Here is a 25,433-nt window from a genome sequence, read left to right as displayed (position 1 = left end):
TAATGTAACATCTTTGAGCATGTAGCAGCATATGTGATCATTTCCTTCCTTTTTAAGATTGACTAGTTTCCACTGGACACTTGGGTTGCTTTCACCTTTGGCTATTGTGAATAGCACTTCTATAAACATGGGTGGACAAATACTTCTTTGTAGGTTCAAAGGTATGTTACATGTTCAGCAATGTTAATTTTGGTCAGGCCAATATTTGCTGGTGCCAACTCCTCCATAATAAATTTCAATTTAGAAGACAAATTCTGACCCAATATGCATATCTGAGGGAGTTCTGACTACTTTGAACACTTAGATGACTTTGTGATTAGAGTTAGTTCTTATAAAGTATAGCTAATCAAACCTTTAGCGTACTACTCACCCAGAAACAGTTTGGGTAGAAATTTTATGCCGCTTTGCGAATGTTAGAGTTGCAAAAATCACACAGATTGAAAAGAATAGGTGAGAGTACGGCTGGTGGTGGCACAGCGAATAGAGTGTTGGTTGATCTAGGAGGTCAAGCCCAGGGTGTTTTATTAAAGTCATAATTTTTTCACAAAAATGCCCTGGGCTCCGACTTCTGAAGAGCCTCGCAAAACCCCAACTTCACACTCTCCTAATGGCACCAAGTTTGGTTTCATATGTGCTATTTTTTTTTCATATGTGCTATTTTAACAATAATAGTACATAATAGAACCTGAGGTCCCAGGTTCAAAACCTGAGGTCACCACCTTGAGTGCAGGCTCATCCAGCTTGAGCACAGTCTCACCAGCTTGAGCGTGAGGGTCACTGGCTTGAGCATGGGGTCATCAATATAATCTCATGGTTTCTGTCTTGAGCTCAAAGGTCGTGTGCTTGAAGCCCCAGGTCACTGGCTTGATCCCAAGGTTGCTGACTTGAGCAAGCAGTCACTAAGTCAAGGCAGGCATATATTAGAAGCAATCAATGAACAACTAAAGTGATGCAACTATGAGTTGATGCTTTTCATCATCTCTTTCCCTTTCTGTCTGTCTCTTTCTTTCTCTCTCTCTCACACACACACACACACAAAAGGGGAAAAAAAGAAAAGAATAAGTGAGATAATATGAAATCAGGATCCATTTTAGAAAAAATTATGACTTTAATAAAACACTATTTTTAGGGGCTTGCGGTAGGCAGAGTACCACAAGGGTCCCCCAAAGATGTCTACATCCTAATCCCAAGGACCTGTGAATATGTTAGATTACCTGAAAAAAAAAAAGACTTTACCAATGTAATTAAGGACTTTGAGATGGGGAATTTATCCTGGATCATTTGGGTGTGTCCAAACTAGAGTCCCTAAAAGTAGAAGATGAGAAGAGATTAAATGCCATGTAAAAAGGATGCCACCTGTCATTGCTGGCTTTGATGGAGGAAGGGGTCATAAGCTAAGGATTATGGGCAGTTTCTAGAAGCTGGAAAAGGCAAGTAAACAGATTTTCCCTAGAGTCTACAGCCAAGACCTATAGCCAATGGACTTCTGACGTACAGACAGAGGCTGATTTAATGGTGGGCTCACTGGATTTAATGGTGCGCCCTGGGCTCCGACTTCTGAAGAGCCCCGCAAAACTCCAACTTCACACTCTCCTAATGGCACCAAGTTTGGTTTCATATGTGCTATTTTTTTTTCTTCATATGTGCTATTTTAACAGTAATAGTACATAATATTTTTTATTTATTTAAAAATATGGTTAACATGTATTTTTATTTTCCCTGTCTCTCTTTTTTAAGGGGCTCAATATTTTATTCTTGGCCAGGGGCCTCAACTGACCTAATCTGCCTCTGCCTACAGAACAGACACATGCCATTTGTGCTGTTTTAAGAGAGTAACTTTGTGGTAATTTGTTACAGTAGCAACCACACACCCGAGCTTAGAAAGAAAACATATTTTTAGAATGTTATTATTATTCCCTAGTCTAGCTGAATCTTTTGTACCTTCTAGTCAAGACAGGACAAATAGTTGACACTTGAGAGGTACTTTTGATAGCCTGAGAGTGGCTGCCAGTCCTCTGATGTTGATGAGGATTTTGCCAGTTCATGTCAAAGGGGAAAGTGACATGACTAATGAGGAGTGTCTGCTGTGAGTGGGGTGACAGCACTTGGAACTTGTGTTTGCCTCTTCTGTCTTGGCCTTGCTCTTTCCCATCTTTTCCATTCTTCTTGCTCCCTTTGTGGCTTTCCAAGGAGCTCTCTGTAACAATTCATAAAAGCAAAGCTCAAAGGTCAGATTTGAGCCCCAGGTGCTGTTCCAAGAATATTAGGCAGAGACACTCAATGATGGCTGGTAGGTCACTACACTGACCTCAATAGGTGAGGCCCGCAGTGGATGCTGTCAGCACCCACCACAAGGTTCAGACTCCTTAGTGTGCTCTGCAGGGGTCCAGCTGCTGGAGTCGGCATCTCTGTGAGTGACGCTGAGACATAATAAGAAATACACATTTGGTTTTTGCCCTTGTTCCCTCACACGAGAGCTTCTGAAACCCTCAGAATTTCCTGAATGTTGGGGTAAGAAGAATGTGTTATATATAGTTAGCCCCTTTCAATCACACCTGACTTTATACTAATGAGGTGACTCTTGGTGGGCCCCTAGAGAGCTTTAGAATGGGGGCGGGTTGCTAGAGGAATCAACCACATGGTGAAAGAGTTGAAACTTTCACACACATCCCTCCCCCATCTCCAGGGAGGAAACACTAATGGACAAACATTTAATCAAATGTGTCTATATAATGGAACCTTCACAAAACTCCTAAATGCCAGGGTTTGGGGAGCTTCTGGGTTGGTGAATACATCCATCTGTCAGGAGTGTGGTGTACCCCGACTCCATGAGCTTTGAGCTTCTGCATTCAGGACCCTCCAAGAACTCTCTTATGTACCTCTTCATCCAGCTGTTCACCTGCATCCTTTACAACAAATGAGAACAAATAAATAAAGCAGTGTTCTGAGTCTTGTGAGCCATTATAACAATGATTACACCTAAGGAGGGGCTGTGGGGATTCTTAATTTATAATCAGTGGCATAGAGGTATGGGCAACCCATGGATTCACTATTTGTGGTGGACCTCTGAAATGGGGGTGGTGCAGTTTTGTGGGTCTCAGCCCCTCACCTGTGAGGTCTGTGCTAACTCTGGGTAGGGTCAGAATTGAATTAATTGTAAGACATCCAGTTGATGTGCACAGAGAACTGGAGAATTCTTGGTGTGGACAACCCACACACTTGGTATCAGAAGTGTTGTGAGTGAAAAGAGCTCATGATATGGTGCCTGAGGCTTCTTCTCCCTTCCAACAGCCAAATCCACACTTCCCTGCAGTGCTCAGGACCCGAGGCCTCCCCCTCCCACCCCCTACCCCCGCAGTTTACAGTAGTCTACATGTGGCAGGGCGTGGACTCTCAGTGCGTGAATTCGCCAGCTCCCTGGGGCTGGTGGGAAAATCTGGAGGCTTGTGTTTTGTGCCCAGAGCTTTCCTGCAGAACTAAGTTTCATTCTCCTGCTAATGTTACTTCTCACTGCCCATAACTACACATTAGAATTTTTTGTTTCTCTGTTCCTGTTTTTTAAATGGACTATATAGTTCCAAATATTCAGTATTTAAAGAGAAGAAATACATGTCCATGATAAAAAGCCCAGCATTTTTAAAGGTATAGAATGAAGAGCGCATGTCCTGGTTCTACCCCTGACTTCAAATCCTCCATTATCTTCTCCAGAGGCAACCATCATTTTGGGATTTTGTTTATCTCTTAAGATTATTTTACATATAATTAAGCCTAAATGTATATATGTCCCTTTCTTTATATAAAAGGTAGCATATTAAACTATAGTTCTATCCTCTGCTTGAACTTTTTAAAAAATACGCCTTTCCATATCAATATACTGTATATAGTTTCTAGTTTTTTGTGTTATTCTTTGTCTGCTGAGATTGAGAATAGAGAATTCCTGTTTCTTTAGGTCTGAGATAAAACACAGCTTATTCCTCACCCCATTTGTCAAACATCAGGTGTCTTATTTTAGCACAGCAAGAGCCTTCATTTCCACACCTGTGCTGGCCTGAGCAGGTGATGGTGCTGGGTAGGCACAATTTATAAGCAAAATGGTGACATGGATAGTGGCAATGGCAACACCTCAGGTTTTTCTCATCGGACAAAAATTTTTTTTTTCAGAGACACAGAGAGAGAGTCAGAGAGAGGGATAGACAGGGACAGACAGACAGAAACGGAGAGATGAGAAGCATCAATCATTTTTCGTTGTGCATTGTGACACCTTTGTTGTTCATTGATTGCTTTCTCATATGTGTCTTGACCGTGGGCCTTCAGCAGACCGAGTAACCCCTTGCTTGAGCCAGTGACCTTGGGTCCAAGCTGGTGAGCTTTTGCTCAAACCAGATGAGCCTGCGCTCAAGCTGGTGACCTCAGGGTCTTGAACCTGGGTCCTTCAGCATCCCAGTCTGACACTCTATCCACTGCGCCACTGCCCGGTCAGGCCAGACAAATTCTTCAAGTACATTCATTTATTCTGATTGGGTCAGAAATTTTTTTTTTTTATTTTTATTTATTTATTTAGTGAGGGAGAGAGAGAATGACAGACAGACAGGAAGGGAGAGAGATGAGAAGCATAAACTCATAGTTGCAGCACCTTAGTTGTTCATTGATTGCTTCTCATATGTGCTTTGACTGGGAGGGGGGGCCTCCAGCTGAACCAGTGATGCCTTGCTCAAGCCAGTGACCTTGGGCTCAAGCCAGCAGCCTTGTGCTTCAAGTTAGTGACCTTTGGGCACAAGCCTGTGACCATAGGGTCATGGCTATGATCCCATGCTCAAACTGGCAACCTTGGGTTTTCAGCATCCTGGGCCAATGATCTATCTACTGTGCCACTGCCTGGTCAGGTTATTTTTATTTTTTAATTGAATTTATTGAGGTGACCAGAAGTTATTATTTAATGTGAACTCTATCTAGTTCATCTCACAATTATAGCTATTCCACTGCTTTATGGATGAAATGGTTTTCATTTTTTTATTGATTTGAGAGAAAGAGAGAGAGAGAGAGAGAGAGAGAAGCATCAACTCACTGTTTCACTTAGTTGTTCCATTTAGTTGTGTACTCATTGAGTGCTTCTCCTATGTTCCCTGATCAGGGATTGAACCCTCAATCTTGATGTGCTGGGGCAATGCTTTATCCACTGAGCCACCAGGCCAAGGCCTGGATGGAAATGTTTTAATAGAGACAGGGCATCCTTTAAAAATGCACATGAATCACAGCACATTTGAGCCAGTCTTCAGAAGAGCATGTCTGCGTGCCTGCAGAAAAGGAGATGACAGCTATTTAAATGGGGAGGACACTGGAGAGATCTCAGGAGTTCCTGTCGCTGGGTTTACAAAGCCATCATTCCCAAGATCACATTTTGGTGGCTTCCTCTCAGGGATCCCTTAATGTTCTTTCATCCTACTATATAAACTGGCCTGTTTACAATGTCTATGTTAAGGGAACAAGAAAATAAATTCCTTCTAGAAGAGATGATGTCAGGAGGCTCCTTGTAGGCTGGGATACAGAAGACCCTAACATTTCATGCTTTAATTTTATCGTCAGGTTGTTCTAGGCGCCTTTCTGCAGCCCCTCTCCTTTAAATTAATTGGTGCAGACAGTGGAGGCTATGCACAGTGTTTTGTTTTATGGGGTTTTTTTGTTTTGTTTTTTTGCCTGCAGAGAATGCAAACCATGGTAGGTAACTTTGGGTGATAGAGGTAATTAATCCACCAGACCTGAAGAAATATGTCAGCTGAACTCTTAACTTCTGCTTCTCTTCCTAAATATTTGATCTTGTATTTTATATAATTGTCTCTGGAATATCTTTTAATCATTTTGCAGTTTTAAAAAGAATTATGAAATGAATTTTTTTCCCCCTTAGCAGTAGGCTTTCCAAGGAATCAAAGAACTTAGGGAAATTCTTTGATCAATTATATAAGAAAAAGTGAGGATCCTGAGAAATTAGAAATGTAACCTTTAGAGAATTTCATTGTTTTCAAGACAAAATGCTGTGATTTTAATGCATGAATATATAGGAAGTCATTACTCTACTTGAGAGAAGGATGGGAATTTGGTTGGTTCAAATTCACTTTGAGTATACACAGCAAGTTCCATCAAATAAACCCGTTTATTACTGCAACAGTCTATTAAAGGGAGGTTATTTTAGGTAAGTGGATTTTTCTCTGTTGGAGGGAAAGCCTCTGAACATAATTTCATGGTCTAGATCAATGTGCTAACTGGTTCAGTTTTGTCCTCGTGATCAGGCGTGGAGGGACAGCCAGCTTTTATGATGTGCTTCATTGTACAATTACCGGCTATTTCAGGAAATGCCTCCACAGCTTCAGATAACAGTTACTCTGTATGGAGGGCACTGGAACAACGCCCTTATAATTGTGTTCAAGCTGGCGTGGCTCAGGCCCCGCTTTCAGGCATGCACCACAGAGATTCATTAGACCTTCTTTCTCACTGACAACTTGGCCACACGGAATGTTCATTTGGAAGTTTCAGTCAAAGGCCCTTAGAGCTCCACTATCCTACACAAAGTTGTCCTGTATTTGGTCAACTGACTGTTGAATAATTGGCACAGCTCTTGATGCCAATGTGAAAGAACCAGTAAAGGCAAAGAGTGAAATGCCCGACAGGAAGGAAGGCTGGCTTGTGTGAGTTTCACTGTGTATGGGATGGGTGGTCAGTATACATTTATGGAGCTGCAGGATAGTCCTTCCAGTACAGAGCAGTGGCTCAGAGCTTCAACTCCGGAGCCAGATATATTATGCTATGCATTCGAGCATGACCTTGTAGAAGTTCACTACCCTCTCTCTTTAGTTGTAAAGTTGTAATAATAATGCCTACCTCCCAGGGCTGTTATGAGTTTAAAAATGAAATCATCATTGTAAAGGGCTCTGCTCGGAGCAAGCACCCGATAAATGGGAATGACTCTGTGCAGTTCATTACTGTGGCAGATGCTCTCGGTGCCCTGGCTATTATCCCTATCTCATGGCAGCCCAACTTGCAACTGGTAGTGGCTGCATTTCTTTGCCTCAGGGCTCTCTGGCCACCGAAACTGCTCTGCTGCTTTCACACAGAAGGCTGGAGGAGCTGAGGAAAGGACAATTCTGGAAGCAGCCTTCAAGCAAGGACTAACCGTTGTATAAAATACCCAAGCTATCCTGCCTCTTGATTGGAATAACTGAATCTCATGCTTCCCACCTGCTCCAGCTCCAGAGTTCCCCCATGGGACTGGGCTTCAGTTGTCCACAGAAGTGTCTTGCCTGTTAATGGACCTTTTCTTTTGCTGCCTTCCCTTCCTCTCCTCTGCACCTCCCCACCGCGCCACTCCCAAATAAACTCCTGGTATGCAAAGTCTTCCCCGGGGTTGCTTTTGGGGAAACATGTAGTAAGACAATCACCTTAAATTTTCATTGTGAATGTTGGGTTCAGTCGTGCCTATTTGTATGGGTCCAGGTCCCGAAATTCCCACAAGGAGTTTTTCTGTAAGAAAGATATGAGGCCTTTTTATCCAATTGAGTCATACCTGCTTTCCCTCTTAATCAGCACAGGGCAGCTCTCCAGGAGCGACCACGTGGCCGACCAAACACCTTCCGCATGGCTCTGTCTCTTTTGCAGCAGTAAGTCCTAATGTTTGATTTGCCAGTCTTTTCACCTTTCAACAGAGGAGTCTGCAGATTCAATCTTAGAAGGTCGAAGAAAATATCAAAATTTGCTTTTTGACTAAACATAGGTACCCTTTTTTGAGGTGAAAGGAACAATAATACCTATAAACATTGGAGAATCAATCTCTAGACAATATTGAACTGGATGCCTTTTAGTTATTTTTGAAAATAGAGGTCCCTGGCCAGTTGCCTCAGTGGTAAAGTGTTGACCCAGCATATGGATGTCCTGGGTTCAATTCCCTGTCAAGGCACACAGGAGAAGTGACCATCTGCTTTTTCACCCTTTCCGTCTCCCCTTTTTCTCCCTCTCTCTCTTGCTCTTTTTCTTTTCTCCTCCCCCAGCTATGGCTTGATTGATTCAAGCGCATAGGCCTGGAGCACTGAGGATGGCTCGGCAGAGGCTCTGCCTCAGGTGCTAAAAATAGCTCAGTTGCAAGCATTGTCCCAGAAGAACAGAACATCATCCCATATGCAGTGGTCGGCAAACTCATTAGTCAACAGAGCCAAATATCAACAGTACAACAATTGAAAATTTTTTTGAGAGCCAAATTTTTTAAACTTAAACTATATAGGTAGATACATCCCTTATTGAGGTAGCACCCACACGTGGTATTTTGTGGAAGAGCCACACTCAAGGGGCCAAAGAGCCACATGTGACTCACGAGCCACAGTTCACCGACCAGGGCCCAGGGCCATAGGGGGCTTGCTGTTGGATCCTGGTTGGGGCTCATGCAGGAGTCTGTCTCTCTGTCTCCCTTCCTCTCACTTGGAAAAAAAAAAAGAAGAAAAGGAGAGAGGAAACATTTAATGAACATTTTGAAGTTGGCATTTGTTTCAGGAGCATTTATTGCTAGTGGGTGGTAAGCATGTGGGCCTTAGCCCTGGCAATAAAAAATCAGTCAAGTCCAGCTCCTGCTATGGCTGAGGAGACAGCCATGTGAGACAATGATTAAACTATAGGCATGAGTTATTTAAAATGCATTTACAAAGCTTTTCTAATACTTTTGAAGTCCTGGTTAACTTTCCATAGAACTATAGGATTGTTCAAAGTAATGTTTAAGAAATATTGTTGTTTTATTTCTGTTTCAAAAAGTGTCTGTTACATGGTATGGTGAAGGATAGGTTGAAATAGCTTTGGATCTGCTATTTCTAGTTGATTCTTTTACTGAACTATGTCTAAGAGAAGGGACTCTGAAATTTTTTATATGACTATTATTCTACTTTTTCAGTTCAACCTGAAAAATCAGATCAATCAAACATTTTGTTAAGGAGTATGTATGGGCATATGTTGTTTAATATTGTATAATAACTGGGAAGTGGAAGTAAAAACATATAGTGCTTACATTTTGAGAGATTTGTTTTTTGGTTAATAATTTCAAAGCCTCCCAAATATCCTACCTAGAGAAATACACTTCCACATATTCATTAATGCATTCATTATTTTAGCAGATATTTCTGGAGTACTTGCTATGTGCTAGATGGAAATCTAAGAGCTGGGATATAATAGAGCTGGGATCAAAAACAGATATGGAACCGATGGCCCAGCCAACAGCTATTATTTATTTAATTATGCAATGAATGGATAATTATAGAGTGAAGAATGTCTATAATTATAAAGTGAGCTATGTGCTTGTGGGATAGTGGTGGAGTTCCATGAAATCAGCCAATAGTAGAATTTGATTTTACCGGGAAGAATGGACTGGGTTGGAGAGTGGGGGCTGATGATAAGTGCGTTCTAAGTGGAGGAAACAGCGAGTGCTGGGGTGGGAGGGAGGCAGCCGATATGAGGAAAGGAAGGTCCGAGCAGACAGCAGACCGAGAGCAGGGGGTAGGGGCCTGAGGAGACCAGAAAGAGGCTGAGGTCATGACTTGAGGGCTTTTTAGGTCACTTAAGGAGATCTGTGTTTATCCTGTGAGACACAGGAAGCCAATGAAGGGCTTCATATGAAAGGGAGATGTGATCAGGTTTGTGTTTTTAAAAAACAAAAATACTCAGGTTAGCATTAAATAAATTCATTAAAGGAGGGGAGGGAGGAGGTCCAGAGAGAATGAGAGGAGGGATGGTATGCAGAAGTCCAGGGACAGGTGGCCATTCCTTGGAGTAGAGTAGGGTGATGGGGAGAGAAAGTGACTAGATTCTAGAGGTATGCAGGATGTGAAACGGGCAGGATTTGGAAACAGTGTAGCTATGGAAATGAGGGATGTCAGAGGTGACTCCCCATTTCTCTGCCACTCACCTCAACATAACAATTTTGAAGTCCCTTTGAATCCTTTCCATGGAGATGCTAAGTCAGCACTAGTATATACATGTGGTGACCAAGATAGTCTCTTTTATTAGTATATAATTTGTTTTTCCCAAGTTTTAAAAAATTAGATGAACTATGCAGGGTTTGTCTTTGTAAGTCCATGAGTGTATTTCTTGTCCATTTTAAACACTCACATTACCTCATACAACTCAGTTGAAAGTACATAAAATAGACTTTCCTCCTGTTACTTTGGAGATAATTGAATGAAGGTAAGTACTGAATTCTTTTGTAATTTCTATTGAACTTGAAATGTACAGATTCCGTATGGAGTGTTGGCAGTGAGAGCTCCGAGATGCCCAGCAAGACATCTATTTCCACGCTGCCCTGTGTTCTCTGATCACTTCTTTTTCTTCAGTGTTTCTACCACACAGTTCGTTCACTGCCATGAGTTTAATGACTCTTCATCTAACAGACACTTACGGTGTGTATAGTTGTAGGTTCTGGATACACAGTTTTGAATAAAACATGTAAAAACAAACAACAATTTATACCCTTATACTGCTTGAATACAGGAATGACTCCCAAGTCAATGTTTAACTTAGACCTATCTTCAGAGATTTAGATTCCCACATCTACATTAACCTCTTTCTTGGTTCTCTCTAGCTCAAGGTGTCTAAAACCAAACTCCCATCCTTTCGTTCTATACCTACTCTTCTGAATTCTCCATCTAACAGTCTATTCATCCATCCATCTAGCCAATCGCCCTTTCTAGAGACCTGAGAACTATACTTAATTTCTTGTTCTCCCTCACGCCTAAATCCTATTAGTAACCCTGTCCTATTGCTTCTAAAATAGTTCTCACACCTGTTCCTCATCTTGGTTCCCTTAAATCCCTTTCCCATGCTGCTGCCAGAACAACTGGTCTAAATGCAAATCTGGCCATCTTCCTCTTTAATGATTCTAAGCTCCTTCATGTCATCCAAAGCCCTCCTGGGCTGTCTTCTTCCACTTCCCCAGGTCATCTCCCGTTCTGCATTTCTTCTATATGCAACAATACAGAATGGCTTGTCATTACCATTCCCCAAGCCCATAAGTCTTTCCCAGGACTCTTCGCCCATCTATCTCCTGCTCATTCTGCATGATTAGGTTCATGAGACATTTCTTCCATGGAACCTTCCCTCATCCTCTAAATCCCTCCCCACAAGAAGGCAGGTTGTTTCCAAGGTAGCTGTGATTACTCCTCTATATGCTATCTTCAAATTTGCTGCCTAACATTGGAATGGTCTATCTTGCTCACCCTTTGAAAATAACTAGACACTGTGTCTAGTTATTCATGTAGCCTCAGTGCCCACCACAGTATCTGACACCCAGAAGACTAGCAATGTATGTGTTGAACTATGTGCTTAATATGTACTATTTGAATACTTTTCTACTGGTGAAACTTCAAGAACATAGTGTGTGATTTTTTTCGCTTCTCTTAGAAGCACTAAGATAATGTAGCAGGAGTCATTTAATCTAAACTGGACATGAGCCCTGGCTGGGTAGCTCAATTGGTTAGAACATTGTCCTCATATGCAAAGATTGAAGGTTTGATCCCAGGTCAGGGACATGTACAAGAACAGATCGATGTTTCTGTCTTTCTCTTTCTCTCCCTTCCTCTCTCTCTAATATCAATAAAAAAAACAAAAAAAAAAAAACAAAAAAAACAAAACTACTTGAAATAGAGTAAGAAATAGAACTTTCTGCAGAAAGAAAAGTGACATTCACCATGAACATGCTTTAATATATATGTCTTAATCCACTGTAGTTTTTCTTTAAAAGAAGATTGTCTTTTAAAAAGTCTCAAATGTTGTAACAGCATTGATTAGTTTAAATTCCAAAAGCCTCAGCTTACAGACAGGCTTCCATTGTGTTGAATCTGGCGTCCTCTCTTGACAATGATATGTACACAATTGATTCTATCACCTAGTTCTTTCCTGTCTTCAACTTATTTTCCTACAACAAAGGATGGAAAATATGCACAACTGAGAACATATGTATATTTGGAATAGTTAGTTCTTTCTGTTTTTTTTTCTCTCCTTTGAAAAAATGTACTTTGATCTTCAATGTACCACATGAAGGTCCTTTGAATGCAGTACCTAATGGGGAAAAGAAAGAAGCCAAGGGCTGCTGTAACTTAAGATGTTTGCCTTGAGAACCACTGGCCTCTCTGTCAGTCTGTCAGCCTGCCTGTCTATGTGTGTGAGACTCTCCATTATGAACGCCAGAGTTTTGTGTTAAGTACCTTAGAGATTTTGTTTTCATATCCAAACACTAGCTTCTCAGTGTTCTTGCCAGTTGCTGTAGAATTCTTTCATCACTTAACAAGGGCAAATTTTCTTTTTTATTTTTTTTTTGTTTCTTACTCAGCTTTGCTTGCTAAAGCTCTTAACCAGCTAAAGAAGACCTTCCCACACACTAAAAAAGATTTTTATCTCCTGATGAATTCAGTAAAAAAAATAATAAATTCCTAATTTTAAATTGATTTGGTGAAAATGAAAATATTCAAGGTGCGGTGGATCCTGCAGTGTGCCGCCCAAGTTCCCCTTCAAGATGAGGGCACGCATTCTCCAAGCAGACAGCAATGTTGGCTGCAACTCATGGCTCTGTCCCTCTTTGGGAATTGAGCTCAGTTCAAGAAAGCTGCCCAACACGAGGCATGGCACCAGCTTGCTCTGTTGCAGAGGAGTGGAGTAGGGTTTGCAAAGACCTGGCCGACTAGCCTGAATTTGGGACAGTTCCAAAGGGCCATCTCCACTCCAGAACTTCTCTTAAGGCCTAGGGGGGAGTAACTACTGAACACAAGAAGTGTTACTGAGTTTGTGTCTTCTTCCTTTCAGGAAAGCAGAAGAGAACGGAAAGGCTTCTCTGCACGGGTGGCTGGGCCCCAGAGGAGAGAGTGCTCAGAGTAGAGGGACGAAGTAGAACACCACAGTACAGGCCATGGTGGCCCCTCAGGAACTGTAGCAGACAGTTGGAGAGTGCTCTGAGGTAACACCAGCCTCCTCAGATGCGCACATCTCATGGCTCCATGGCTCTGCTGAGGACCCAATGCCGGCTGCTCAAATTGTCACCCTTGAAGTAATTTGAACGAGTCATGCCTGAGTGCTGAGGATCACACAGTTCCTCGCGTGGTGCAGGGGCAGATGGAAAGCAAAATCAGAACAGTGTGTGTATGGAAGGTCTTCCAACCAGCCTGGCAGCAGCAGCAGAACTCAGAGGACTGTGTGAAAAGGGTGCTGAACAAGCACAAAGAATGGGAACGTTGGCTGTCGTCTCTGAGCCCATACGCACATCCCGGGGAGACGGGAATTTCCTTGTCCCATGTAAGCATCAGAGCCTGGGGGAGAACATAGGTCCCTGGCTCCTCCCCTCAATGCCCTTCTAGCTACTGGGGTTTCTCCACCTTAGCTGCGCATGGGAATCTCCTGGGGACCTTTAAAAAAAATGCGAATGACCTGGTACCAACCCAACCCCATTAAGTCAGAATCTCTGAGGGAGGAGCCTGGGTGTTAATGTGTTTTTTAAAAGCTCCCAAGTGATTTTAATGTGCAGCCAGGGTTGCACACTGCTGTGCTGCACGGAGTTGTCGCCTTCCCTCTGCCAGCTACATCCCTGATCTGCGGGTCATGTGGTATCTGCTCCCATGGCTTCCCGGGCCTCTCCCTGGCTGCTTGCTTTCTGGCTTTGTGCTCCGGGTGTTTCTGAATGGCTGCACCCCTGCTGTTCTTCAGTGGTGGAGGCTCATTTATTGTTTCCATAAGTGTATCCCTTGGGAGGGTTAATGGCTCTCCCGCCCCCCACAAAAATATGTCATATCTTGGAATGTGACCTTATTTGTAAAGAGTCTTTACATATCTAATTATGCGAAGGTTCTCCAGAGGAGATCATCCTGGATGAAGGGTGAGTTGCCTAAATCTGGCAACAAGTAATCCTTAGAAGAGACACACAGGAGAGACACAGGGAGACACAGGTGAAGGCTTGTGGAGATGGAGGCAGACCCTGCAACCAGAAGCCAAGGGACATCCGGAGCTACAGAAAGCAGAAGCAGCAGGGACAGACTCTTCCCTTCCAGCCTTTGGAGGGAGCATGACCCTACAGATACCCTGACTTCAGATCTCTAGCCCCCAGGACTGTGAGAGAATACACCTCTGTTGCTTTAACCTGCTGAGTTCGTGGCAATTTGTTGTGGTGGCCCAAGGAAGCCAGTAGAGAAGACATCTTGATTCCTTGGTTTTTGTTTGGTTTTGTCTGTGGCAGACAACCACTCAGTTCAACATGCTTCCTCTCGACGCACTTAATAAACTCACAAGGTTTGCCTTTTCTTATTACTACATGTAGAAAGTTTTGGGGTCTCCGCTAGGGCAAAGCACTCCTCTTCTCTCCCTTCCAGCCCTTCCTCTTTACCCAGACTAAAGAGCTCCTACCCAAACCCACCTCAGAATTGTCACATCCCAGCATCTCCTAATAATTGTACAGGTTTTAATTTTTTCATATCACATTTCTTTTAAAATTAGTACACAACGGCAACAATTTGGAAGAATAAGTTCTGTCTTCATGTGCTGACTTCCTCCATCCCACTTCCAGAAACCACCGAGAGTCATCTGATAACCAAGAACAGTCTAGTCAGTGGCCCTGCCATCCTTCTTGTCCAGGCAGATACTTTTCAAGCAATAACGAACCCAGAAGATGTAAGCTACGGCACAGGTGGAAACAGAACTATACGTGGAGCAAGTAGGTGGGATGCTTAGAGGCCCCTGACAATTTCTCCTAAGGTCTCTGGGAAGAACCTTAGGACGTGAGGAACAAAGACAGATTGGAACCTCCTGTCTTATTGCCTTTGCTGAGGTGAGGCAGATGTGGCATGAGTAAAAGTGGTTCCTACTTTCAGGGCTCTGCATGCATTAAGAAACCTTCAGATTGGTGATGACTACCCCAGTAATGGCAGAGGAGGAGTCCTCGCTCTATTTGTGGCTTCTGGGTATTTCATAAGGAGGAAGACCCTGCAAGGGTTATTCTTAGCTACATATGTCAGTAATGCTCTGTACTCGGTTGCCTACCCATCTTACCTACAGTATAAGCCAAAAGTTCTTGCTGGCCACATGCCATCAGCCCTCTGCCCCTAGCCCTGAGACTCTTTCTGTTTGAGCCCATTTCCCCATCACAATTCCCTGCACTACTGGACTCCAGTCACACTGGCCTTTTTCCTTTTCCATAAACATGCCCAGCCTTGCCAATCTCAGGGCCTTTGGCACCTGCTGTCTACCTACCTGCTATACTCTTCCCAGGGGATCTGGCATGCTTGCTCCCTTACTGCCTCCAGATCTCAGCTCAGACGGCACCTACACACACAGGACTGCCCTGTCTAGTCAACGCAAACAGCACCCCAGCCAACCCCACTGCAGGCTGTCCCCCTTACAGTGCTCCCTTTTTCTCTAGAACACAGCTTGTTTCCTGCCCTTGTAGCTAGCCACAGACAGTCTTTGCGAGAAATGCTCCAAAGAGAAGCCAGATGCTTCGCTGCTCGACGGGTGTTGAGTGCAGGCTCTATTCACTCTGTCGTTTTCTGTTCCTGTGTAAAGAATGCCATTACACGTGCCTTTCAGGATGTGGGCACAGGGAAGCTGCGCATCCCTGAAAGCACTGGTTTGTGCCTTTGTGAACTTTCTGTGCCAAGGTGCTCACTGTGCACCTGCAAGGTTTTCTCTTTCTCTTAGGCTTCCAGGACGTTTGAGAGTGAATTACAATGACTTTGTGGGACATAACTGTCTTGCTGGTTGGGATTTTCCAGATGGATTTACAGCTCCCTGACTCTGACTGTTTGCTCTTCGTATGTCATATTGTAGTTTGTAATCCAGGGATGAGGTGGGGGAGAAGTAAGCAATTATTGAGAGCACAAATAAATATACATGCGTGATGAAGGTGAGACGCCTGGGTTGATTGTACCACAGAGATGAGTTTGAGGGATTTTAAAAATATTTAATATTGCCTGGGAAAGAGGGGGAAAGGGTGGGTGGAGACAGGTAGCACAGTCAAGTCCTGAAGTCAAATTTTTGCTCACAGTCCTTACATAAAACATACACTGAATGAAAAAGTATCCATAAGTTTACAGCATTTTTGAGCTGGAAGAAATTGTTGGTAAAGCCAAATACTTCCTTGCAGAAACCAGGAAACTGCAGACCAAGAATTGTGCTTAAGGCCTCAAACTATTCATTGGCAGAAGAAAGATGAGAATCCCCTTTTTCCTCCTCCTGGCCCAGAGCTTTTTCTATGATACCATCCACAAAGTTAGAGTTCTCCTCATTTTGTGTGTTAAAACATTCTTTTTCATTTGAGATCCTCGGAAATGTGGTAAGAGGTTATACCTACATATGTGTAATTCCTTTTCCTCCATAGACTTTGCAAATTCAATACAGAGATGGAAAGGAAGTACCCCCTGGTCATTTTCCCTAAAGCCCACCCTGATTTTAAGGCTCAGGCTTAGCCATGTGCCTGCTCCAGTGACCTCCCTTTGCCTAAGCGTCCGTGGATGGGAGTCGGGGGTGAAGGTTGCAACACAGAAGGCTCTGGAGGAAACAGTAGCAGAAACAGTAGTGGAAACAATAGGGCTTGGGCAGTTTGGGGCTCGGGACTGGCTAGGGAGTGAATCCCAGTTGGTACATGGGATCATCAGAGTAAGGTTTTTAGGGAAACCTGCTTGCTGGGTTTATAACACAAAAATGATAGGGATTCCTGATGTGCCCCAGACATGTCTGGTTTCTGACAACGTTGGAGGAATCCTCTTGTAGGTTCTGAAAAATTCATAGAATCCGAGAGGGGGAAGCAGGCTGAAAAGAGAGAAAAGGAAGACCCCACTGCAGGCAAGTCTCACAGTCTCCAGGAAGTGGGGTGGGGTGTGGTGGGGTTTGAACACACATAGCACAACACAGGCTTCTTTGGTGAAAGTAGTATAAGGGATTATGACCTAACTTGAAGAAGGAAAGTCATCCTGATGAATGGGTATATTTGGCTAGTTCCAGCTGAGTGGTTTTCAATGGGACTTCAGCTTAGAGTGCTGCAGGGGGAGCTGCAGCCTCCTGGTGTCACAGCTGCTTTTGTAGCAAGCAGTCAGAGGAGCACAGAGCCCCGGGGGCAGGGGCGGGGGGAGTGGGGGAGAGCACCTGGAAAATGTTGGGGGCCCAGAGAGCTATGCCAAGTTTACTGTTGGAAAGGCAAGAAAATATTGGATTTGCTCATTCATCCTCTTGCATTTTGCTGGTGTGTCTACCTAGAAAACAAGAGCTTTTTATATAGCAGGGTACAGAGGTGCTGGTTATAGATTTAATGGTCATGTCAGGACTGGACCTCGTTTTCTGTATTGCATGTTGCAAAAATGTGGACCTTGGTAAATGACAGCCATGAACCCAGTGGTGGCTCTACAACATCTCTTGTAGAGCCAAAGAAAAGTGATCAAATGTACTTAGAAACTTTGTAATGGCCAATTTTCTCTTTGAGACAGAAACACATCTGTAATGGTAAAGACACTGTGATGTAATTCCAAGTTCACCCTCAGTTTGTTTAGAAGTTTACTTAAACCGTTTGGGGGTTTTGAGCAATCTTTCTACCTCTGCTCCCTGCTAATGGGCTTCGTGCCTGGATCAAAGGAGGGCTTGAAGGAGTCTTCCTGAAGCCCCTGAGCTGATCATGCCAGGACGTTAAACTGGGAATCAGGCTGAGCTTTCTGACTGTCCCCTAAAGCTCTTCCCAGCTGTAAGGTAGGCTGTCTGTCTTTATCTCCCCGTGCCTGGTCTGAGGACCACCTACATTTGAATCTCTCAAATTCTTTGTTAAAAGTGTAGCTTTTAGGGCCTAAGCCACACCCATTGGATCAGATCATTTGGGACGTGGGCCCAAGAATTGTTATTTTCAATTCTTAAGCATATTTGGGTTTTTGATAAACAGTGCAATGTTTACCTGAATGAATGTTTATAGTTGTCACCTCGGTCAAAAAATAGAACTTGACTCATAATGCAGAGAGACTCCCTCATGCTCCCTGCTCTCTCTACAGGGAAATCTTATCCTGATTTTACGGTAGTCACCTTCTTGTTCTTCCTTAGGAGGAGTGTGTTTACCTTAGGAATGCATGAGTTTTGCCTGGTGTTTGAATTCTACATATATGGCATCAGTTTGTAGCTTTGGCATCTGAACTTTTTCCATGTTGCTGTCTGTGGTTGTAGTTGTGCTACACTGTCTGACTAAACAACAATTTCTTTATCTAGTCTACCGTTGGCAGACATGGGGTTGTTTCCAGTTTGGGACTGTTATGAACAGTCATGTGCCCTGAACATTCTTACGTATATTTTGGTTGGTTATACAGTAAGAGTGAGATCGCTGGTATTCTCATCTTGAACGTGTGTATGTAATGCAAGCTGTTTTACAAGCCAGTGATGGCAAGTCTAATTTTAAGAAACTTTATCTATGTTTTTGCAAACTGGTGGGTGGAAGAACCACAGAGTGAGCTTATATATGTAATTAGGTGTCATTCCTTCCTCCAAATTTCTGGATATACTGGCTAAATTTGTTTCCAGCTGAAAATTTAAATTTAATTTCTGCTTTGTTGTTTATTGCTAAATCTCCTGAATTAATATCCTAAGCAACTTCTTAATCTGTTCAGAAATTAAAACAGATACACATTAGAACCTGCTATGTGCCAGGCACAGTGCTAGGTCCCTGGAACACAATGGTGAACAACAACACAACAATAAAGGCCAGAGTTTGGATTTCAAGACGCTTAAAGTCTAGTGGGGGAGAGACATAAAGAAGAGAAGACACAAGCAAATGCATAATTAAAAATTGTGAGATGTTTTGCAAGGAAATAACGGGGTGCTGTCAGAGGAGTGGCTGTGAGGGTGAGGGGGGCACTCTCCAGATATGAAGTGACAAGAGGGAGTAAGGAACAGCCTCATTTGAAAAGGGACAGCTTGGGCCAAGGGAATCCTGTGAAGGTCAGTGAAGGACACTCCAAGCAGATGGGGTTCTCTTGTATGAGCTTTGAGGTAGACTGCAGCAGGGTACACTGGCGGACGACAGAAGGACAGCTGAGGCATGGTGGAGAGTGGGTAGCGTGCAATGAGGCTGGTCAGGTGGGCAGGACCAGGCGTGGTGTGGTCCACTGCTCCCTGAGACAGGATGGCTCCAGCTACTGTGAAGAGAGAGGTTACAAGAGGCCAGGCGAGGGAGGCGAGGCCAGCTAGGAGTCTACCACAGACGCTCAGCCAGAGATGATGTTCAGCTGGCCTAGGACACTGCCAGGAGACTTGGAAAGACATGGATGAGTTCAAGAAACGTGCTGGAGTGGACCGATTAGTCTGGTGATGGGTCAGCTCTGAGGAGTGAGGGAGGGACAAGTGTGAAGAACGACTCCCAGGTTTCTGGCTTGTGTAACTGCATGAGCAGAGCTGTCATTTACTGAGATGGGGACATTTTTCCTCTAGACCTCAAATTCCTTTTGTAGCACTTGACACCTACTCTATCCCCGTCCTCTCGTAGTCCTAATAGCTTTTGACATTAAATCTCAAAGTAAATCTCCTAGTCTTTGTTAACAAACTGTCTTTTGCCCTCTTCCACCATTATTACTTATTTATTGAGGGTATTTATTATTACTTATTTATGCTCAATGTCTCCAGAACTTCTGGTCATGGTTTTAATGAGTGAATCAATGATGAGCTTTTCTTATTATATTTACTGATAGAACCACGTCAACCTCCAGATTTTATTTTATTTTATTTATTTATTTATTTTTAAGTGAGAGGAGGGGAAACAGACAGATAGCCTCCTGCATGCACCCCAACTGGGATCTACCCAGCAAGCCCCCTCCTGGGCGATGCTCTATCTGGGGCCAGTTGCTAGTTGCTCAGCAACTTAGTTATTTTTAGCACCTGAGGTAGAGGTCCCACTAGAGCCATCTTCAGCACATGGGGACAACTTGCTCAAACCAATTAAGCCATGGCTGCAGAAGAGGAAGAGAGAAAGAGAAGGGCTGGGGAAGGGGTGGAGAAGAAGATGGTTGCTTCTCCTGTGTGCCCTGACCGGATATCAAACCTGGGACATCCACATGCTGGGCTGCCACTTTACCACTAAGCCAACTGGCCAGGGCCAGATTGCTATTTAGATTAGGGTAGTCTGCTCTGATATGAAAGATAGTAGATCTAGACGTGGTTCTCAGAAAAAATGCAATTGCTTAAAAATGATCTTTTAAGAACAGTTACAAAACATTATGTTATAACCTAACAGAAAGTTCTGAATTCAGACATGTAAAAGAAGTGACAGAAAAAAAAAGAAACTTCAAATTCTTATTTTCACTAATGAATTCAATTACACAACATTTTCATTTTAATTTTAACTATCCTGAAGCCATTTGTAGTGGTTTCTTATATAAAATAGAGCATGTAAACAATCTCTTCAACGTATGCTCTTTGGTACTTAAAGATAGCAGAAGTGTTTTCAGGATAGAATTTGTGAGGAAATTCCTAACTTTACAGATTGGCCCCACTACTGTATTTAAAAAATAAGATTCAGGTCTCTTAGCTGGTTCATGAGAATCATCTGGTCATCTGGGAGCCCAGAGAAGGAAAAGGATTATGACCCGACAGTATGACTGTCCACCTGCCTCTCCATCAAGTGGAAACCATAAGGAGGCGGGTTTTTCAACTGCAACCAACACACTCCACCCGCTAGCTTAAGCAGAGATGGTACAGGATTCCCAGGAGGTCAGGGAAGTAAGCTCAGATACCACACGGTCAGGAATAAGCAACCAGAAGAAACGTCAACCACACACCGAGATTTTTCTAGCAGAAACCTTGCTGTCGCCACTGCCAAGTACCCAGATCATACACTGCTGGGACCAGAGAAGAGAGCCTTGGCCAAAGCTGCCACTGAGCCAAGGCCTCCGTCTCCCTATTTGCCAGAGTGATCCCACTTCCCCTCACTAGCATCACTTTCCATTGCTCACTGCTGTCTTCCAAGTCTCTCATGAATGCATCTGTTTGGCATAATCTAGAACACTTGCCTATTCCCAGAAGAATGCAGATGATGATTGGTTTCAACTGGAGTCCAACAAGTGCTTCTTAAAGGAGTCCGGGAGTGGTGGTTTTCCCCTTTATCCTCTAAAGATAAGGAACATATGCTAGACAACATGGGAGATGATTTCTGAAAAAATCTGTAGTACCTGTCACAGACATTTAACAAAATCACAAAAAAGCAAAAACAAAAACAAAAACAAACCCATAAAACGATCTTCCCAAATTACTGGTCTCCTCTTGACACTAATTTCACTCAGAAAAAACATTTCCCTGGGTCTTGACTACATTTTACAAACAACATACTTTCGGGCGCTTCCTCTCTCAGCACCAGGTCAATGTCATGATGCACAGAGCACATGAGTGAGCAGCCCTCTAAAGCCTCTGGGGACACTGACTTTCCCAGGGAAGGCCCTTGGACACCAAGCAGTTAAGCTGTCACTTTTAGGTCAGTGGTCTTCTTTTCCTTGATTTCTTGAGGCCTCTTTGATTTAGGTCAGATTATGGATCAGGGAGCATTTCTTATTTTTAGAGTCTACTATAAGATAACATAAAATGTCAATAAATGTTGACATCATTCAGTGCCTTGTTTCATAGACACTGAATGTTTCATCCCATAGGTATTGGGATCCACGTGACTTAAAAAAAAAGTCTTATGACTTTCTGTTTCTGGTTCTGTATGTAAGGAGCTTAGAAATTGCCACTCCATCCTAAGAGCAAGTAAAAAGCTGAACAGATTGAAAAAAAAATAATCAACAACTCTTCCTGCATCGATAAGAAAAGTGAGGGCACAGGGTAAGCTTGCCCCAGGATGGGAGAGACAGGTGGGTACAGGAAGTCCTAGACAACTTTGAGAGGAGAACCCTATAGAGCAGGGGTCCCCAAACTACGGCCCACGGGCCGCATGCGGCCCCCTAAGGCCATTTATCCGGCCCCCGCCACACTTCTGGAAGGGGCACCTCTTTCATTGGTGGTCAGTGAGAGGAGCACATTGACCATCTCATTAGCCAAAAGCAGGCCCATAGTTCCCATTGAAATACTGGTCAGTTTGTTGATTTAAATTTACTTGTTCTTTATTTTAAATATTGTATTTGTTCCCATTTTATTTTTTTACTTTAAAATAAGATATGTGCTGTGTGCACAGGGATTTGTTCATAGTTTTCTTTATAGTCCGGCCCTCCAACAGTCTGAGGGACAGTGAACTGGCCCCCTGTGTAAAAAGTTTGGGGACCCCTGCTATAGAGGGACCTAGCCACTGAGTGAGGGACCCACAGTTCTGTGAGCTGTACTTCCAGAGGTTGGACCAGGTTCTCAGAGTAAATCAGGAGGAAAATCCCCTGGTGCTTCCCACAGGGGAGGGGAAAAAGAACCACTTTGAAATACACCAGAGCACTCTGCTCCTAACAAGGCCTCAGGGAAAACTAGTTAGCCTGCTGGGGTCTTCCTGACTGACCAGGTAGAAGGGAAATGCCCAACTCCACCAGCTCTAGGCATCCCATTCCACCTAAAGAGAGAAGAAAACTGAGAAACTCATGTGACAGTCACAGTCCAGAGGCACAGTTTCACTGAAAGACTAACCACAGGAATAGAGAATGCTGCCCCTTCCCCATACCTCACCACCACACTGTTAAAGGCCTATTTACAGCACCTCCTTTCACCAGTACATTATGTCTGCCTATCTAGAAAAAGGCATTACAGGGCATACCTACAGGCAAAACATATAGTTTGAAGAAACTCAGAAAGAATCAGAACCAGACGGCAGAGATGGTGAAATCATCGGACCAGAAATTTAAAATACCTATGATTAATCAGCTAAGGGCTCTAATGGATAAAGTAGACAGCATACAAGAGCAGATGAGCACTGTGAGGAGAGAGATGGAAATCCTAAAGACAAAAAAGATGCTAGAGATCAAAAGTATTATAATAGATAAAAAAAAATCTCCAATCCAAGATGGTTACTGAGGACACAGTCCATTATTTCAAAGATCCCGGTGCTGCCACTGTGGATGGAGGGGACCAAGGAGAGCCAGCATTCTCTCATCTGGCTTGAAGAACACTACATGATATGGACAGTAATTAGTGCAATTGGAGTCCAACAGGGAAGGGTTTGAAGGTTGAATATAATACTTCTATGACCTCAAAGATGAACCTGACATCTAGTTTGATAATCTCAGCATATACCCCAATTCAACACCAGAAATTGCATTCCCTGAGATAGATAGGATGGCAGCAAATGTCTAAACCAAGTTTTGAACCAGGCACTTGCTCGAGTTAACTGGCTCATCTGCCAGCTGTGGAGCTGAGCCATGGCTAGCAGTGGAAATCCTGCATGTGATTTAGAAGAATAAAGAAAAATGAAATCTGGTAAGATCCAAGCTACTGAGATGGAGAAGAGGGACCATTGGTAGAGGCACCATTGGTAGCCTTCCTGTGTCTTCCTCACCTTTCAGCTTCTAGTGAGGCCTGAGCTCTGACACAGCCAGACCCACCCTAAACCAGTTTTGCTAAAGAGCTGCAGCAGGCACTGATGCAAAAGACAGAATCACTGCTGGGTGTCATAGCTGGGATGCCCATGGAGGAGGAGATAGGTCTGGGCTTCTTGAAAACACTAAGACAACGGGTAGCCTCTCTCTGATTGTGGGAGTGAGGAATTTTGGGAGTAGAAGGGAGTTGAAAGTTGATGTATATAGCCTTTTTAGCTTCTGCAAAAAACCCCCCCACAACTATTGATAAATGCTGCTTTCTATTAAAAAAAAAGAAAGAAGGCCTGCTTGGCCCAGTGAATAGAGCATCGGCCTGGTGGGCAGATGTCTAGGTTTGATCCCCGGTCAGGACACACATGAGAAGTGACCATCTGCTTCTCCACCCCTCCCTTTCCCCCTTCTTTTCTTCTTTCTTTCTCACAGCCAGTGGCTTGAATGGTTCGAGTGTTGGCCCTGGGTGCTCAGGATAGCTCGGTTGGTCTGAGTGTCAGCCTTAGGTGCTGAGGGTAGCTCGATTGATTTGAGCATCGACCCTAGACGGAGGTTGCCTGGTGGATCCTGGTCGGGGTGCAGGCGGGAGCTTATTTATCTCCCCTCCTCTCACTTGAAAAAAAAAAAGAAAAGGAAGAGGAGGAAGCAGAGAAAGAAGAAAATACCCTTAGCAAACTAATACAATTGTGCCTATTTGGGAGAAATAGTTGGTTTCTTCTCTTACTAAGAAAAAGTAGTGGTAATTTGGCAGAAAGAATTTAGAAAGGCAGACAAATTACATATTATTGTTGGAGAAAGTCAAACTCCAAGGAGGAAATGATCAAGGACTAAGAAGAAGGGTTATTTTGCAGTGCCTATTTCACCATCTTTAAGGGTGTGTTTGATTTTGAAATCTGTATTTTGAAGAATGACTTTCACATTGGGGCAAAGGTGAAGAAAGTCAACTCTTATAAAAACATATTCTACCAGAAAGTGAATTTCCATGCCATTTTTAGAAAATGTGCCTAACTGCCACAAATGATTCCTCATAAGCCATTTCTGGCTTTTATGACCACCTCCTTTGGTCTGATGTCTCTGTCTTAGAATCCTGCACAGTATAGTGTCAAAGTTTACAGGTGATGGAATCCGTGGCTGGCCCACTTTTATAAAACTCCAACAAAAATTTCCCACATCCATATTTTCACGCCATTTCTATAATTCAGAGTTCTTCAGAAATCAGTAACAGATACTATGAGCGTACCTGGGCTCTCCCAGTTCCTGGGGGACCCATGTTCCTCCCAGGTGCTTCGTGCCCTTTCTCTGTGTTCCCAGGCTCCCTGGATGGCAGGAACAGAGGTGCTGTCAGGCTGGCTCAGGTGAGGTATACTGAGCCCACCATGTCAGTAAAGAGAGCTGTCTCTTCAAGGGTGACAGACGGCTAAGGAGCTGGGACATCAGAGGTTCCTTTCCAGACGTAGCACTGCTCCTCATCTTCTCTCCAGGGGTCCACCTCCAGGTTGCCTTGGCCTCTCCTTCAGCCTCTGCTTTTTGCCTGTGTTTTCTTGCTGCTTCTTTTTTTTATTATCTGGTTCCTCTCTGTCCTGCAAATATCATCTTCTTCCTTAAGATATGGTTTCCTTATAACGCAAGCGTGCTTATGGCTTCCTGTGGCTTTTACTGCACTTCTGCTTCCTCTTTCTTGAAGCCTGATTCTCTGCCTTCTCAAGTTGAGTTTCCAGGAGTGAGAACCCCACTGGCCCAGTTTATTCCACTTGGCTAGTGCATGGAGTGGCACACTGTGGTCCAGTCACTTGGATGGGGGATTGGTGTCCTGTGAGGGGAGACATGGTTGCCTAGGTCATCAAAGGCAGCAGCCTGTAGGAGCACTGGGGGCTAATATTCCATCATTTGATATTCCTCTTTTCTTTTGAGAGAGAGAGAGAG

The sequence above is a fragment of the Saccopteryx leptura genome, chromosome 2, assembly GCF_036850995.1.
Source record: "Saccopteryx leptura isolate mSacLep1 chromosome 2, mSacLep1_pri_phased_curated, whole genome shotgun sequence".
NCBI lineage: Eukaryota > Metazoa > Chordata > Mammalia > Chiroptera > Emballonuridae > Saccopteryx > Saccopteryx leptura.
This window is presented reverse-complemented; position numbering follows the sequence as displayed.